The sequence below is a fragment of the Heterocephalus glaber genome, unplaced genomic scaffold (genome assembly GCF_053883595.1).
Source record: "Heterocephalus glaber isolate CG9 unplaced genomic scaffold, H.glaber_assembly_v1.0 deba00001457, whole genome shotgun sequence".
Classification (NCBI taxonomy): domain Eukaryota; kingdom Metazoa; phylum Chordata; class Mammalia; order Rodentia; family Bathyergidae; genus Heterocephalus; species Heterocephalus glaber.
In genome coordinates this window covers 16011216-16030194 of record NW_028258305.1, presented here as the reverse complement: position 1 = coordinate 16030194, position 18979 = coordinate 16011216, and the positions used below count along the sequence as shown (strand labels likewise).

At 35.6% G+C, this 18979-nt stretch overlaps 1 long non-coding RNA gene across 1 annotated transcript in view; it reads right to left on the bottom strand.

The window, feature by feature from the left end:
- Positions 1–18294, bottom strand: part of LOC147826968 (uncharacterized) — a 45565-nt gene extending 27271 nt beyond the window's left edge. The window contains exons 1-4 of the long non-coding RNA XR_015453110.1: positions 18028–18294; positions 7453–7634; positions 6575–6758; positions 3372–3476 (exon numbers count right to left, since the gene is read on the bottom strand). This is a non-coding gene — a long non-coding RNA (uncharacterized LOC147826968). The remainder of the gene's footprint in view (positions 1–3371; positions 3477–6574; positions 6759–7452; positions 7635–18027) is intronic.
- Positions 18295–18979: the final 685 nt, after the last annotated feature.

Sequence of the window (18979 nt, the reverse complement as noted above, 5' to 3'; positions counted from 1 at the left end):
TCTGTAAATCAAGACATTGCTAGCTCTCTAAATCAAGTGTGTTCTGTAATTTCTGACCCTAGTACCCTTCCTGATTGGGACCAGGACCACTAAGAGCACATATCATGGGCTGACCTTCTTCTCCTCTTCCAGGTGTAAGCACAGTATTCTAATTGTATCTGATCTTAATTCATTTTTCAGACTGCCAACAGGATCTGCACAAGCTATTTCCATGGCTTCTTTATTCCCTTGCCACAGAATTCATGACTTATTTGGACAAGACAATGGTTCTCACATAGCCCTCTGTGCTTTCAACATGAGAGAGAGGAACTTGTTTCTTCACTACAAAATTATTTATGTTGAGAGTACTTTTACTCTCATATTTCTATAATTTTAAAACTTCATCCCAAATTTTATTAGGAATTACAGTTAGGTGTGTAATATGTGAAAATACACAAAGAAGAGCATAATGGAAAAATAACACCATTATTTCTTTCAACAAGGCTTAAGTCATTCATATATATATATATATATGACAATGTATATGCACATATATATACACACATATATGCACATATATATACACACATATATACACATATCTCTATGCATATAGAAAGCATTTTGTCATAAAATATACATGGTATATTAAGAGTTTAGGCAAAAGACAGAGATGACTTATATTAGTCACTATGCTGAGGAGATTTTGTGAAAACAACGGCCTTTCAGTCTTGAAGTAGAAAGCCTTTAGATGTAAGAAGGTCACAGAAAGTATATTTTAATAAAATAGAGCACTTAAGAGGACTTGGAAATGGGAAAATTTTGATGAATCGGGCAAACATAATAGTTTCATTTGATTGAAATACAACCAATAGAAGTGATAAATGATATTAATAAAGTAGCTCGAGTATTTTAGAATATCTGAATAAAATACTTGACTTTTTACAGTACTAGGAATTTAACTTGGGGCCTTTTCACTGACCTACATCCCCAACATTCTTTTTTGTTTCTTATTTTCTGACAAAGTCTTGCTAAATCACTAAGTTGCACAGCTAAGCCTGAACTTGTGATCTTAACTTTCGCAGCCTCCTCAACTGCTGGGATTACAGATGGGTGCCACCACACTCGACTAATGTTAGACTCTTGTTATAGAAACAATATGAGGCCATTTAAAGCTTTGAGCAGAATAGTGATTGGGATTTCCCAAAGATTTATTCAATAAGAGACTGCAGAATTGGTTGGAGTTTGACAATGGGGGCAGTGAAACCCACTAGAGGCAATTTCATTTGCCCAGACAAGAAAGAACAAAAAGTATCTCTATACAAACATAGAACATAACAATCTTTATAGAAGATTTTCTCCTTTTCCATAGATGAAATGCTTGATCAGGAGGCTTTATAAAGTGTGATATTTAGCTTTTGAAAGAAAACATGAGACCTTTGATTTGTCCAAATGCCATTCACCCACTCAGTCATCGATAGAATAAATAATGCACCTCCATTATGCCAAAGAGTCTGAAATGCTGTATTCACATTTAGAAATCTGAATTGAGCATCTCCAATTCAGAAAATAAAAATATTATCTACTCTAAATCTCTCCTTTCCTCCATCAGTTATTCCAGTTGTTTGTATCTTTTCCTTCTATATCCAATTTCATAAAGTTAACATTATTCTTTAATTTTATTTTGTCTTACACAAGGATGGTCACTGACAAATTTAAGATAATCCTGCATTTTGCCAAGTAAAAAGTCCAAATACAGTCACTTAGATTGAATAGAGCAATTTTTTCCTTTCTTCAAATCAAGTATGAAGGATTCACTTCTACTAAAATTTCCCTCTGGGTCTTTGCCTACGGTGGGATGAAGGTCACCGAAATGATTAAAGAGTTTGTGGCAATAATGGAGTCTTCTGCAGATCTAGTCTGAAATGATTTTTTAAAGTGGAGAGCAAAAAGGGGCTTAAATGGTTCAATGGAAATAATGTCTGAAAAACAAAACTCCAGCCCTATGCTGAATGATTATTCTCCCAAGCAGAAAAGAGTCTGTAAGAATAGAATGACTAGATATTTTTCCCTTTGAAACTAGGACAGATATGAGAAAGAAGTTTAAAAGTGAGAGGTGAAAGATGAAAGTACGGCAGGGAGGAGTTCAAAGTGTAGAAATCTAAGCAATTGGAAGAATTAGGAATGTGTGAGTGGAATGTATGCAAGATATTTATTTAACTGAAACAGAGGGAGGGACAAGATGAGCAGCTTTCTTCGGTCACCCCACAAGTCCTCACATTGCTGAGTACGTGGTCTTAAGTTCTCTGAAGGCAAGAATGTTTCATCCTTTCCTTTATATTTCTGTCACTAAGCCAGGCACCATGCTTTGGGGATGTTTAATATGACACATATAATTAAATAGCCTTAAAAGATTTTTTCAAACTATAAGAACAGAGTTTCTTGAGGGCAAAGACTATCTTTCAAAATGGATCTATAATAAGTATTTGTCACATTCTGTAAGCATGCTATATTAAAAAATTAAATGTAAAACAAATTAATGAAAAGAAATGGATAACACCCATGGTCAACTAATATGAACTTATTGAGTGTTGGCTGTGCATGAAGCACTATGCTAACTGCATCTTTTGGAGCACACTCTGCTAGGGTTGTCTGCTATATGATTTCATACTAGGTAAAAAAAGAAGTTAAAATTTTTATATTTAAAATTATTAGATACTTAAAACATTATGCAGGGTTGTGTAGGTAAAAAAATTAGATAGCTAAAATAAATTAATATTTCCATTTCTAAAATCATGATTCCTTTAAGGGTATTTCTGTGTTTAAGTATTTTGATCTCTAAGAACTAAGGCCCTTGGATAGTAATGAAAGATTAGGTAGTTCTACAAATAATGAGAAGGGGGGAAAAGTAATTGCACATTGCTTAAACACACATATACGCACATGCACAAAATACAACTTTTTTACTCAGACTAGGTAATGTCTGTCCATGAATCACAGCATATTTCCTCTTCTAATTTCCATGATTGTGACCTTGCATGCATTCTGACAACTTTTCAGGGAGACAGGCAGAAAACATTCCGCAAAGATGCCCTATAAGATTACACATTGCAGAAATCATCCCTGTAATGCCCTGTGCATGGTAGAGAGAGTGAGTACCTTGTTGCATTAACAAAGGCTTACTTCATTCATAACAAACTTGTTCTCCAAATGAAAATTCTGCTTATCTATGGAACTACAAAATTAGGTGTACAAATGACTAAAAATTCAAATTTATTAATTAAGAAGTTTTATAAGGAGATTGCACTAAGCAGAAAAGCCTGCAGGATGTATTGTGCTCAAGACAGTTCTTGCTAAATTATATATGTACACCTTTATTCACCCACAAATACCTTTTGAGGAGTCAAATGATGCACAAAGCCAAATGATGCACAAAGAAATAATCACTGCAGCTGAATCCAAATCAGTAGCTCAGAGAGAACCAGCTGCTCTGTTGCCTTCAAAAGAAAACACAAAACAAAGCAGAAACTTTAGACAAAAATTCAGGGAAAAGAAATGAGAGACAAAGTTTCTATTATGGGGATTCTATAAAATTGTTAGTGCCTTAAGAAATCAATGCCATTCCAAAGTTCATCACTGTTGTCATTTGTGACAACCTGGATAGAACTGGAGGTCAGTTTGTTAAGTGAAATAAATCAGGCCCAGAAAGACACAGATCTCACTAGTCTGTGGAATCTAAAAAAGTTGATCAAATAGAAATTGAATGTGGGATAGTGATTAGCAGAGACCAAGGAGCAGAGAGGGGGAAGGAGGGAGGGGAAGAAGTTGACTACCACTAAATTATAGTTAGCAATAAAACATTCTGGTGTTCTGTTATTGCATAGGAGGATGACTGTAGATAATAATAACACTGTACACTAAATATTTTTAAAAGCCACAAGAAAGAATTTTTGAATGTTTTCACCATACAGAAATGATGTTTGAAAGGATAGATATGTTTACCCTGATGTAAACATTAAACAAAGTATGTGTGTGTTGAAATATCATATGATAACCCTTAAATATGTAACATTTTTATGTTTTCATATATTGGTTAAAATAAATTTAACTTAAATTTTAAAAAACAGAAATCTCAAAGAAGATAAATGGACAGGGAAAAGGACTGCTTTTCAAATTTTCTTGCCATATCTTATGAATTGAGTTTAAAATAGTTCTGTAATGACCCTAAGTATAGTATTAGAACCACAAAACAGAGGAACATTATTTAAAAAGAAAAGAAAAGAAACACTGTAGTGAGGAGAAGATGTGTGAGTTCTAGATCTCTCAGCACCATTTTGGTCAATTAGGTTTAACAAACATTTTGAGATCCATTCCATTTCCTCACTATACTTGAGTGCTGGACAAAATTGATCCTAAGGTCATTTCCAGCCTTAAGACTAATTCCTAGGTCACCATTTATGTAAGCCAAACACTTGCAAGTCCAGAGATGGGGAGAACTCATTTGCTTCATTGGTTCAGACCTGGGAAAAAGGTCTCAGGCTGCTTGGGGTTGCACACTTAAGTAAAAGGCAGAGGAAAAAAAGCAGCTGCCCTAATTCACAAGCTCATGGGGAGTGCTGCACCCTCCTCAAGCTTCACTTTAAAGAGCAAATCAATGACCTTCTTCACATACAGGTCCTAAGAATCACCTCCCCAAAGTTACAGTCTCTAGGCCGACACTTCTATCATTTTTCCTTCTCTTCTTTCTCCTTAACACTTATCATTCTGCATTTTATTTACTAATCTGATTTATTATCAAGGAGTATATGAGTTGACTGAGAGTGAGGATTTTTGCATCTATTTTTCAATTCTGTATGCAGTACCTAAAATAATACATGGGACCATCTAGATGTTTAACAGATATTTGTTAAATTAATGAATTTGGATGGGTCTTCACTTTTATTTTGCTAAGTGATTGTGAACTAAATTTCCAACCAATACTGCTAAGACTTCACCCCTAAGTCTTTCTTCTAGGTATATATCTTCAACATTTTACCTTCCACATAGATTATAAAAGAACTTTTTAAAGTCTAATTTTAAATCTTGGCATCAGGTACTTCTAATTTGCAAAATTGTTCATATTTTCAAACACAATAAAAGTCAGCAAATATAACACTCATGGCTCCTTTAAAACCAATCTTAATCAATCAAAGTTAAAATTAAATAAATGTAAAAAGCATGTTGAAATACCTCATAGTGAAAAAAAATTCAAAGTATTTAAAATTAGAACAATAGTGGAAAAAGGAGCTTCATGATAATAAAATCTATGCTATTAGCATTTTTTAAGAGAAATATAAATTACCTGGATAAAACTTCCTAGTAAGTATTAGTTAACTCTAAATACAGAGCCAAGACTAAACAAGTTAATTACATAATTATAAATGTTTCATTTTTAAAAAGCACCAAATGTAGTTAAGTAACCCTAAAGACAGCTTAGACAACAGTCAATTAGAAAAGTTTGAAAATAATGACCATGTTATAATTATAAACACTGTGGTTTAAGAAAAACTGAGGGAGTCAAATATTGGCAGAAATGGTTTAAAAATCTCTTCAGGTAAGGATGAGTAGGCAAGGTAACTTAATAGTGATAGAGGATTTAAAAGCTGGATGTGTGAGAGGACTTTGGAAAATTCTTTAGAAAGTCAAGGAAATAAGAGATAAGAGCTTTATGGAAATGCCAAGAGCTTCATAAGACACCAACTCAAAGTTATTTTACTATACTATCTTATACATGTATATATACCATCTTCAGAGGTGTTTATTGTCAATAAATGCATCTATCTCATAAATAAGCAGCAGAAGTTAAGGGAAACAAATCATTATCTTGATGTCAAGACTAGGAGTCAAAGTTTGAAGAGTCCATTTATAATCATCACTGCATGGTAGAAGAAATGAAGATGCACACCTGTTTCATTTAATAGAAACTATAGATGAATGCAAACTCTTACACCTTATTTCTGCATAAAGAAAATCTACTAAATGATAAATGAGAAAGTGAAGGGAAAAATCCTCACTCCTCTGAAAGTCTCTAATGTATTATCTCTGATTTGGGGCTTTAGGGATCAGATATATTATCTTTTTAAAGTCCATCTGGAAAAGTTTCTTTACTTTTCCAAATTAATGCTTGGATGATAAAAAGTAAATCAACCAACTAAATTTAGTCCTTTTGACAGTACAGAAATGAAAGCAGGGGCCCTCATCCTGGCATTTGTGAAAATGAAGAGATTGCAATCTTAAATTTATAATGTAGAATCTGTAAAGGTTCTACCTATTCTCAGGCTTTGTGGAGTGACTGTATACAGCAATTATTTTCAAGAACAGCAGCAGGAAGTAAAAGAGGAGATAGGAAGCAAGGTTCTGCATTTTAAGCAGCTTTTTTACATAGAAGAAAATCTTACACAGGCTGTGAACACAAAGAGATTCAATGAAGGAAACAGACCACATGATGGAAAAGCAGAGAGAATTTTAAATGTCATCGCAAATGACAGCAGCCACAGGGTCCCAAAGCATCAGTGGGGTAAACAGGACCTCTCCTTACCTGCCCTTCTCCACTCACATTAATTAATGTTGATCCTCCCTGGAGCAGGAAGCAGATGCTGTCTGGTTGCTCCCTATGTCCTCCAGGGGGCAATCTCAGATGAGAGTCCATCATCTTTCCAGTAAAACTGATTTTCACGTCCTTAATCCAAGAGAAAAATGCTTTGCAAATTTCATGTGCCAGTATGCTCAAACAGAAAAGGCTGGTTGAATGATAAACACAAGCTGTTATAAGCAGTGGTCAGAATGGAGAGATACGATTCTGGTCTGGTTAGGGCATTTGTTCATAATTATAAAAGTAATTATGTAAGAGAGATAGTATTCTTAGGTACATGGGTATTGTCTACTCTGATCTTGGCCACAGGGACCACCTCAAAGTCTGATGTAACAACCTTCTGCTCCACTTTCTCATCTTCAGATAGCCCTGAATGCCTGAGCCCATATTCTGTGCTCTGCTCTCTCAGATCCTCAGACCTCTTAGGAACATGCCTCTCACCTTACTTACCCCAGCACTGCCTCATTGCGATGGCCCAACTCACTAATTCAACTGACTCACTGATTCAACTCACCCAATCGCATCCAACTATCAATTCTGTATACCCTCTGGGACTTGATGTCCCTGAAGTTACAGATAAAGGATGCTCTCATTGGACCAACTTCAACCAGGAATTTTCCCCAGCCTTTCAGTCAGAGGAGGGGGATCAAACAGGAGCACCATCTTCTAAATACTTAATAGGGTCTGTTTCTTTATTTAAATACTACTGTAGTCAGTCCACTCCAAAAGCCCTGGCATGTGCCCTTTATTCCACCAGGAGAGAAAGTTACTCCTTCTTATACCACCACTTCCATTATCTATAAGTGTCTTGACAAGATATTCATTGTTTTCCTTTTAATTACCTTCATAGCATGGCAGATTCAAAAAAGAAACCCTTTTTTGGACCCCATATTTCTTCTAAACCATGATCCAAAGTGGATTTCTTCCTTTTTCTTCACTGTTCACACTGTCAGTTTTTCCATGTCTTGTTGTACATCTGAAACCCATATTCATATGATGGCTGTATCTTAGTCCATTTCAGTTACTATAATGGAATACCACAGATTGAGTAGCATATAAACAACATAACTTTATTTCTAATAGTCTTGGGGTCTGGAATGTATAACATCAACACTAGACTAGCTACTGGTAAGACCCACTTCCCATTTTCTCTTTGGCCATCTTTCTGTGGGTTCACACATGGTAGAAGGGGGAAGGAAGCTCTTTACCATATGGGAAATAATCTCCACCAGGATTCTCATGACCTAATCACATACCAAAGGCCCCACCTGCAAATGTTATGACGCTGGGGACTAAGTTTCAACATGTGAATTTGGGGGAAACAGAAACATTCAACCTATACCCGGCTGTTTGTGGCTGCAGCTAGATTCACATGCTAACATACCTTTAGACAATATCAGAAATCATCCCAACCATACTACTCAACAGTGGAAAACTAACATTTCCAAATATAAAGAGGTAGTGAGGGATATTGTGATTTGGAGACTTTGAGTATTATAGTGTTTCCACTTACATCTACAAGAATAATGATTTCAAGCCTTTTTAAATACCCACTAACTGCAAAATCTAGATGAATCTTCTGATGTCTAGGTCTTACATTAAAAAATGAGTGAATTCCACATTGTCTGGGTTCTGGAGGGATGTTGTAATACAGAGTAGTGATAATGTTAATTAGTATTATAGAGAAGTTTAACCAGTATAGAACAAAATGCAGGAAATTTATGTAAACTGTGTGAATCTTCTTCTAAAATATTCTACAACTAGGCTATTATTCAATTATGAGTAATAGTGGTTAATGAGTGAAGTAAAACCTCAGGCATTTCTCTGTGATAACATCTCAATTGTCAAGCAAGTCCATGAAGCCATATCAAGTAATTCTGTGAAGCTATCTTGCTTCTCTGTAATTATGCAATAAGTAGCATGATAATTCATACTACTTTTAATTTATATTACTTCTTTTGAGAAGTACAATAGAAATAACATTCTCTTTGCCAAAGGTGTCTATTCAAGCACTGCTGTTAACAGGAATCAAGGCCATTTCCATTGATAAGATCCTTGATTTGAAAGGGAAAAATGATACTTAAATATTTATAATGTAATTATTTACACACAATTCCAATTACACTTAGAAGTATTTCTGTGGATGCAAACAACAGGGAAAGTCATGCTGGTAGCTTTAAAAAGGCAATATTCAATATCCATTGTTAGACTGCATTTAATATCATATGTGAATCATTTGGAAGCCTGATTAAAACCATAAATAGAAAGCAACTACCTAGTATTTTAATCAAAATAATCCCTTTAGTACTACCTTATAGCCTCTGAGATAAAAAGGCAACTAATAAGAAAAAGTAATCTTGTGAGAATGACATATTAAAACCAAAATAAACTACTTAGCCTCAACTCTGTACAAAAACTGTTAACCTCTAAGAGAATGTTGCTGCTAATTTGTTTAAGTTATGATTGTGTAAATTTGAAAATACTGAAATGTCACCCTTTAGCTTCTTCAGACTATGAGGAAATTCCAAGTTTTCATTTGTTAATTTGATGTGACAACAAATATTCAGTAATAAATACCCCTTTCTCCTAAATATATATGCTCAGAAATTCATGATACAGACTCATGCATTTTATTAGCAGATACTTGTGGAACTGGATAACAGAGGTGACCAAGGTCATTAGGATAAGAAACCTCCCTAAAGACATTAGAGGTATAGCTACACTTCTTTTCATGTTGCAACTATAAGGATATGGAATAATTCTTCACTGTGCTATTTTTATATGATGGAGAAGTAATACCAGAGTTAGAGTTTGAAGAATGATACTGATTAAAGGCCACACGTAAGAAACATTTCGGACTCAACTGAGCCACAGCTATGTGGGCTAGAAGGAAATCCTTCACCATGAGCCTAAATGCAGTTATGCTGTCCCCTTTATGCACCATGTGACAACTTAGACTTCCAAACATCAGCTTTCTAAGACTTGACTTACAATGTTTAGGACAAATCACTCTGCATCCTCAAAGAGGAACTTCACATTCTCCTGTTCTACTCATTGACCTATATAGTTCCACCTCCCAAAACACCTTTACCTTATACTGATATCCTAAATTCTGTAAGATTTTAATTCTTTTTGTGTGTGTGACGTGAAACAATAAAATATGAAACAATAAGACAATTTAAAATAAGTTGGGACCTAACCTCCTTTTCCCTAATAAGACTCAGGAGTCCCAGAGTAATTGTGTGAATTGTTCCATCTCCTTCCTCCTAACTTCAGTCTACAGCACTCTGTGATCTCTCCTGCTCTGCTGTGACCTCCTCCCCACTCCCTTGGCTCCCTGCCCTTAATTGCCCATCTGACTTTTCTGGCCTCTCATCTGTAGCCAAGTATGTGTGCCCAGAACCCCCACCCGAATCACCAGCTTTTCCCCGGAGCATCTCATGAATCTAGCAGATCTCAATAAACATTTACTCCAATTTTCCACAATTTTTGCATCTAGCAACATCTTGGGGTTCTTTTGTTGTTGCTTTTTTTTTTTTGGTACCCAGGGATTGAACTCGGGACCTTGTACTTGCGAGGCAGGTGGTGGAACCACTGAGCTAAATCCCCTGGCCAACTAGCAACATCTTTATTCCTTCATAGATCTGATAAGGCCATAAATTCAGCTGAATTTATATGTGAGCAACCTGCAAGAGCAAACTTACTTAGTTCTGTCTTCATTTTAAAGCTCCAAGAATTCCTTTTGCCATTATTTCTTTAAATTGTCAAGCACTAGCATAGGAATCCCCTTACCAGACAACCTTAAAGTTTTTGTGGCTTTCATGCACTTCCATAGCAGCAGCCACAAACCCCGGCTCCCAAGACTTGTCTTCATTTAACGTATTTTTGGTGACCTTAATATTTTTTGACTGCAAGTGTGATTACTTGAGAATTCCTAAATAAATAGACCTATAAACAGAAAAGAATGTGTATAAAAATATAAATATAGTTATAAATTATATGTATAAATCCATTTCTATACCTAAATTGCCTTTCTTTGCTCCAGAGCAGGAGTCAGTAAATTTATTTTCTAAAAGAATAGACAGAAAATACTCTAGGATCATGGAAGTAAATGGTTTCTGTCAAAACTACACAAAAGCAGCCATAGCCAATATGTAAACAGAAAGGCACAACACTGGACCAATAAAGCTCTTTTCAAAAACAGCAGATTCCACCCTAACAACAGTTTGCTGACCTTTTATTGCCTAGTGCTTTTTTTTTTTTTTTTTTTTTTTTTTTTTGGTACCGGGGATCGAACTCGGTCCTTGAGCTTGCGCAGCAGGCAACAAAACCACTGAGCTAAATCCCCGGCCCTGCCTAGTGCTTTTTAAAGTGCAGATTGTTACACTCTAACTGTTACAAGTTTTGTCAATTACAAGAGGCACGTTTTCAAAATGAAATAGAGTAGGACAGGATAGGACAGGAAAATCATAGTATTTAGTGCATGCCTAGAGTTAGTATTACTTTATTAAACTTTTTAGCTTTTTAATTGTATAGGTTTATGTATTGGGCCTTAATACATAAGTAATTTGTTCCTATGGTCATGGTTATCAGAAAATTTGCAAATGACAGATCAAATTACACTGTAGTACTTGTTTCTTGGAAAATAGATTCCTTGGCTCAGACAGTGAATTACACAATAAATTTTAATTTTATGGGCTAAATACCTGAGAAAATGATCCTAAACAATAAAAGTTGTTTAGTGCAAAGAAGTAAGATCCTCTGGGGTCTCCAGACTAGTAGACACTTACAGCTGGAGAACAAGTCCAATGGGGCAAAACATGGAGCAAAGTGGTTAAGCTGAATGAGGAACTCAGTGGCACTCTGAGGTGTTTCAGAGAAAACAGGGGCTGCGGATCAGGCATCCATTACAGTCCCTTAGTCTCAGCAAGTCCCCTTGACTGCCAGGGTGCTGATCTGGAGGAACATGACCAGTCTCACTCTGTAGCTTCCTTTCTCTGACTCAGATGTGAGACAAAGTTTTCTGCAGTGTCTTGAATCTGCTCTCCTCTCCTTTTGTGGCGATCTCTACAAGCTGAGGATCTCCTCTCCCTTCTAAGAAGCAGAAGCCACCCCTGCTGCCACAGTAACCACATGTGCTTAGGACATTTAGGACAGTCTCCCATACAAGGAGGCCTTTAGCAAGGAGTAGATAATTACAACCTATGGGGCAGGTGGACAACCTCACCCACCTCCTCAGGCCTGCTCCTCCCCACCACCCAGAATGACTACAAGAGCTTTTCATCACAGCATGTCCTCAGTCCTGTGCCAGATATGAGGCTCATAGACTCCTTTCCATTTGCACTTCCCACTCTCCTGTGCACTGGAGGTGCAGAGCCCTGGGTAGAGCCATCTCCCCTGCAAAGTAAGCTGTAATTATTTTCCTGTGACTTAACTTTCCCCATATTCCAAATATATCTGATCTATTTTTCTAAAATCTTAGCTTCTCAGATTTTATTTTGTTTAGTTCAGACAAAGTTTTCACTGTATTATATTTGCAAAAATTATCAGTACCCTGCTCTTGCTATGCTTTTTTTCAGGCAACACCCATCATCAGAGTTGTTTCTGGGGATTATTCATTTTTCCCCAGGAAGTTTGAAGATGTGTATTGTAGGCTTTGCTTCCCCCTTTAGCAACAACCACCTGATTGCAGCCCTGCTATCTCTCCACTGTGATTTCAGGTCTCTCTGACCTGCATCCTCAGACTTTAGTTCTTTCAGTTCATCTCTCACACTGAAAAGCTGTATTTATCCCATACCACTTTGGTAAGAATGACTTCCTGATCAGCATTCCAGATGGAAGCCAACTCTTTGACTGAGACGTGCTGAGATGTTTCCAGGGATACATTCAAATACAACCATAGCCAGCTACCAGTCGGATCAGTTAGGTTAATGCTGAAGACAAACGTATATAGAGACATCACTATCACTGTCATCTTCAAACAGCACTTGTTATATAGCTACTTGTTTATAAAATGGCAAAAAACAATTCACCACTACAGGAGTCATTGTGTTGAAAATTACAAATCAAGACAAATAAACCATAGAATGTATTTAGGGCATAAAAATGCTTAGGCCAAAATATAAATATAATAGTTGAATAAACTTATACTAGGTAGGTGACTATTTTACTGATCATTTGTTTGCCCTTGGTTGCTACAGTTTTCCAAGGAGAAAAGCAAAAGACAATTTTTTTTTAAACAGATAAGCAATAAGTTTCAAGCTTTGCTTCAGAATTTATTATGATTCAGATGCTGAGGTCTCCTCAACTCATTCCTATCTGGTAATAAATATAGAAATGAGGTAGGATAATTTAAGGTTTCTACACAGTTATTTGAGTCTTGAAACTGCCCAAAGATCTTAGTAGTATAAATACGCAGAAGCAAACACTTTTTGAAATGTCTCACACAGTGGGCAATGGGCCCAAATTCAAAGCTTGCTAAATTAATTATTATTTGTTTATTTTCTTCATATTTTGATAAGTGATAAGCAATGGATCTATATTCAAAGATTTGCTGAAGCTACTTCTTGGTCACTATTTGCTAATTTTTCCTGGCATTTTGTTAAGTGTTTGGACTCTGCTACATCCTCAAGACAGCTAGCCTGCACCTCCTTGTGACATACAGCAGTAGTTGCTAAGTTTACCTGCTTGATTCTCAGCCCATAGAGGCCACACTGGCAGCTGTGATGAGTCTCCACACTTTGAGGCTTGTTTTCTGAATAGAGGTCATTTTTTTAATCACATTTTGGGAGTCATTTAAGTCAGTAATGCAAAAGTAGTCTTGTAAATTGGCTGATTCTCAATCTTAACATCAGAATAAACTATATGTAAGTAGTTTGGGGAGAAAGAAGAACAAAATTGGAGCAAAATCTCCAGCTCCTCTGCTTGGAAAGGCAACTACTTAACTACATTTATATTCTCCAAAAGTACATTATTAATGCTGCTGCCAGTGATAATTAGTCAGCCACATCTGTCATAACCCAGGCTGCCCTGTCAACCTTTGTCTGAAACAGACCATCTAGATGCAGTAGCATATCACAGTCTCCGACATGTTTACCATAGCAGTGTATTTTGTGCAATTAATTTTCCCTTAATTTCTGACCAGCATTCATGGTGAGATTTGTTAGGTATTAATAGTCCTCTACACCCCCATAACTTTATTAATAATAGAGAAAAGTTGGAAGATAGAATTTCTTTTATCTGCAAAATCTAGAGCAGTTTGCACTTAAAAAGGAAGAAAAATGCCATATTTAGTTAGGCAGAAAAGATGGAGTAAAGTAGAACTAATCAGTAGCCAACAATATGTAAGGTAGCCAGGACGTGAAAAAGTTCAGTTTTCGGAGAAGGTTAAACATTATTGAAAGACATTGGAGAAGACAAAATAGAAGTTTCAAGACTATATACCACAAAAGTATAATTCTCCCTAATTTGACAGAACAACAGAATCATTATAATTCCTTACAAAATATAAACATATTTTAACTAAATTTGGCAAGCTCCTTTTAACATTTATTTGAGACAAAACCAGCAGAATGAGAAAAACATTTGAAAACTATTCATGAGAGAAGGGATTAATATTCAGAATATATAAGAAACTCAATATCAAAAAATAATAATAAGGCAATTTCTAAATTAAAAAATGTTCTGAAAAGACTTTTATCAAGACATACAATGATCAACATATATGTAAAAGAAATCAACATCTATAACCATTAGGCAAATGCAAATCAAAACCACAATGTTGGGCCAGGGATTTAGCTCAGTGGTTTCCCTGCCTGCTGCGCAAGCACGAGGACCTGAGTTCGATCTCCGTCCAGTACCAAAAAAAAAAAAGAATAAACAAATGCTGGTAAGGATGCAAAGAAAGGATAATTTTTATGGCCTGTGATAAGAATGTAAATTCATATAGCCACCATGGAAAACAGAATGGAGAGTCCTTAGAAAACTACAAATAGGACAACCAAATGACCTAGCAATCCCATTACTGGGTGTATATCCAAAACAAATGATATCAGCATATCAAAGACATACCTGAACTCCCATGTTTATTGCAGCACTGTTCACAATAGCCAAGACAGTAAATGAACCTAGATGCCCATCAACAGATCAACAGATAGGGAAAGTATGGTACATATGCACAACAGAATATTATGCAGCTATAAAAAGTATATTAGATCCTGTCATTTGCAGCAACATGGAGAGAACTGGAGGACATCATGTTAAATGAAATAAATCAGGGACAGAAAGACAAATACATGTCCTTACCTATTTGCAGAAACTAAAAAATCGATCTCATAGAAGAGTATGTAATAGTGGTTACTAAAGGGGAGGATGGAGTAGGCACAGAAAAGAGTAAAGGGGCACTGAAACCTTTTCCTTCCTAAAAAGCTTTCATGAGGTCAGCCAGTTGGACACCTGTTGAGCTGAATGAACATCCCTCCTTTCCTGTCCTCACTCAACACACACAGAGCCTCTTCACTAGGCCAGGCTCTGATCTCATAACTCACACACAGCCTGGAGATGACCCAAGTGACAACCACTTAGGGCCTTATTTTAGACTTCAGGTTACATCCACAGGGTAGCCCCAGGCAAAAGACACTATGATCTTACCAAAATCACTAACAAATGATGACCAAAACATAAAAAGCTTTCAAATGCATAATCCAAAAAAATAATAATATAAAGAGCCCCCTCCCCCTACCAATGAATTAAGCAGGTTAAACAATGTGATCCACATATGAGATGTCTTTGCCAAAACCTCCAAGAAACTAACTCCACAAGGCCAGGTGTGCCAGCTGACTGCTTTCCTGAAGCTTGCAATGCAGACCTCCACATTACCACAAATGTAGGCATCTTCACTGTGCAGGCCAGCTCAGTGCAGAGTTCAAGATGCAAAGGCCACAGCTTGCACAGCTCCATGCCTGCAAGCCCAGGCAATGGGGCCACCTTCTTTGCTGCCCTGGATCCTGCTACATTCCCCCAGGACTCCTGAAAGATTGAAACCTAGATTCGTCTTCAACTAAGAGGCACAATATGAATAAAGATTGTTTATCTCAGAAAACATAAATGAACCTGGATTACTTTGTCCGGATTTTTATTTCAAAACTGTCAGATTGATGCTTTATACATTCCTACATCTAGGCATAAGTTTTAGCAATCTTATTTGGAAAGAAATTATATTTAGAGACAGAAAGAAACATCCCTGCCCCTGAAATTGCTGTAGAAATGAAGCTGTACTTCATTTTAAACCCTGCTACTTTTGCAGTTCATTGGTTTCCAACTCAAAAACTCTGAGCATATTTTGTTTAGGATTCTTCAATTGCAAGTGATAGAAAATCTGATTCAAAGTGGCTTAAATGAACACAGCAACTTCTGGGGAGAAATAACTCAAAAGTATAGATCTTTTTTCCAGAGGTTCAAAACTTCTCTAGAATTTGGGCCTCACATTACTCTATTCTCCTGGTGCTTTTCGTGACCAAAAAATATCTGTTTTAACCCTGAACCTGTGCCTATGGAGTATAACATTCTGATTGACCACATCTGAGTCACATTCTCACCAATGAAGAATAGGGGGCAGTTGTTTGACAGAACAAAAATGGGATGATTTTATCCAAAAACTAGTGAGTATATGCTGCATGGACAAAACAATAGATGACCACTGCAACTATAAATAAAATTAAATAAAATGGTAATTAACATATTTGGATTTCATACACAAATTCAGGAGGACCCGAATTCACTTTTTAGTGTTAGTTTATTTAATTTGCATTAAAATTTTTAAAAATTTAAAAGCTATATTGACAGAAATATTTTCTAGGCATTCCCCTATTGATTTTAGTAAAATAAATAGGACAAACAAATGAAATCTCGCAGGTCTTATAAACAAATTGTTGTTAATGTTTTAGAAAGCATTAGAAATCATGTATACAAATTCAACTTGATCTCAAAATTCTGGTCTTCAAAAACAAAAAGTAAGCCTGCGTTAGTGTAATATTCTTCTCTGGCCAGTGTTGTCTCTTTTCTCCATTAAGAATTTATGTGTGGTTCCTAAGAGAGCTAAAGTAATTAGAGATGAAAAATCTTTAATTCTCAATGATTCATTCTCCCTCCCATCTCTGTAGGATTCCATAGGAAACTGCTTTGACATATCATCAGCTGTAAATTACTTTAATGACTTCTTTACCACATTTAACTCCTACCTATGAAAGTGATTTAGTTTCTTAATTTGTGCAACACCTGAACACATAAACATCAATACCATCCAGAGATCTAAAAGAATGTCATTTGCTATAGTACTTAAAGGCAAATTAAATTCATCTCCAAAAACATTAGTCATTTTAACATTCAATTCTATGTAATCAAATAGTTTCAATTAGATTAATAGTTTGGAAATTGTTGTATTCTCATAGATAAGAATTTCATTAAACATGAGAACAAGTATTGCTAAAATAGTGCTATTTCAAGTAGATTGATTTCTAATATAGCCAAAATTTAAGGCAAATGTTTGCTAAGTATTTGTGTGTGCAGTTAGAATATTATATTTTCTAAAAACATTTGAATACACTAACAATAAGAGTTGAAAACATTAACTTACCAAGGTTTTATTTTTAAATTCAAAGTTTACTCAGAATGTATATTTTCTTCAAATTAACAGAAACTTATCTACCATTTTGGACATATTGCCTATACCAATTCAAATTTCAAGGATCCTAGGTTCAAGAACTTAAAGAATTTAGCTGAGTTTAAAAGAAAGAGGGTCATAGGCAAAAATACATTAATTAAAAAGATAACATACGTTTGTGAACTGAAGAAATCAAGTATTTTTCTGTATGAATCTAATTAGCAGTCAATGTCACATAGCTACTTTTGAACCTTACTTTTCTTAGTATCTCATAAAATACTAAAAAAAAAAATAGGGAAAGGGTTTTTTACTTAAAAATATTTCACGTTTGCAGTATTAAGATACATATATGTAAATACATGCACACACTGATAAATGTCAAAATTTATTACTTTAGAGTGATGTGGTAGACAGATATACATTATTCAATGACAAAACTAAACAAAAGCAAAATTGAATAACAAATTGCATATGAAACAACACTGTTTATAAAGTATAAAACGCTCAATAAAAGGTAGCTAACACAAAGCATAGATGTTTCAGAAATACTTACTATGAAATAAAGCTGGAAAAGTTAAAACTTCTAAGTACACCATGCAACCTTGAACATCAGCATAAGGAAAACAGTCAATTGGAACATATTTCTAGTTGAAAAGCCTACTTTTATTAGTTATGTTATGCAATTCATAAACCCCCACTAGGAGATAGGCTAATTGTGAAAAAAGAAGCACAAAGTGCTCAAGTGACAATTACTCACTATTTTTTGATGTTAAGAAAGGAAAGTCTTCAAAATCAAATTCTGGCTCTGTAAGAAAGATGAGTGTCGGTTGAAGCTGTTAAAGGGGTGAGCTAGAGAGCCCTCTGCACAGCCACACTGGCAGCCCCAGGGCAGCACCTCCTGTGTGTCCACACATGCTTATCTGAAGACCCTTTTTCCCCAACCCTCTTAGCCCAGTGCACACTTCTGTATGATCTGTCCAGAAACTCCCTAGCTGCTTTTCACAATTCCCTTCTATGTGCTCCCAAGTGCTTTGAAGAACTGTGTTCTTAATAACTATCACAACAGTTTATATTTATGCAAGATTTATTGGCATCCTGAAGTCCTTTGCAGATGCAGGACAAACCTTTGAAGTGTGCTGCTTAGATTAAAAATAGAATCTGAGGCCTGTGGGGTGCAATGATTGGTGACAGAATCCTCAAGCCCTATTCAGCTTCATGTGGTAAAGCTATACATTATAAGAGTATACATCTAATAAAAACATATCGAAAAAAATTTAATAGATGACCTAATACATACAAGAAGCTCAGTAAGCATTTATTGAAAAAAAGGAACTGCACAGGATATGATCCAGCCAGAAAAATAGTAGATATTATATAGCATTTTTCATTTTTATAAGTAATATACATATATTTGAAATAGGAAAAATTTTATATTTCAGCATGCTAGAAATTCAGATAAACTTTTAGTTTCTTCCCTTGCTTGTGTCTCTTTTTAAAGTGCCTTTCTATTTAGCTTTTTCAGAAGAAGGATTTGTCTTTTAATGGGAAGTCTGAAGTTCAACATAAAGACAAAACACAATGTGCGCATCTTATTCTGCCTCCTAGAAGATTTCTTTTTCTTGAATATTTGGTAAGTAGAAAAGATAGTAAGGCAGAAATTAAAGGAAAACAAGTTCTTCCTAGCCTTGGGCATTCCCCCTTGGTCACAC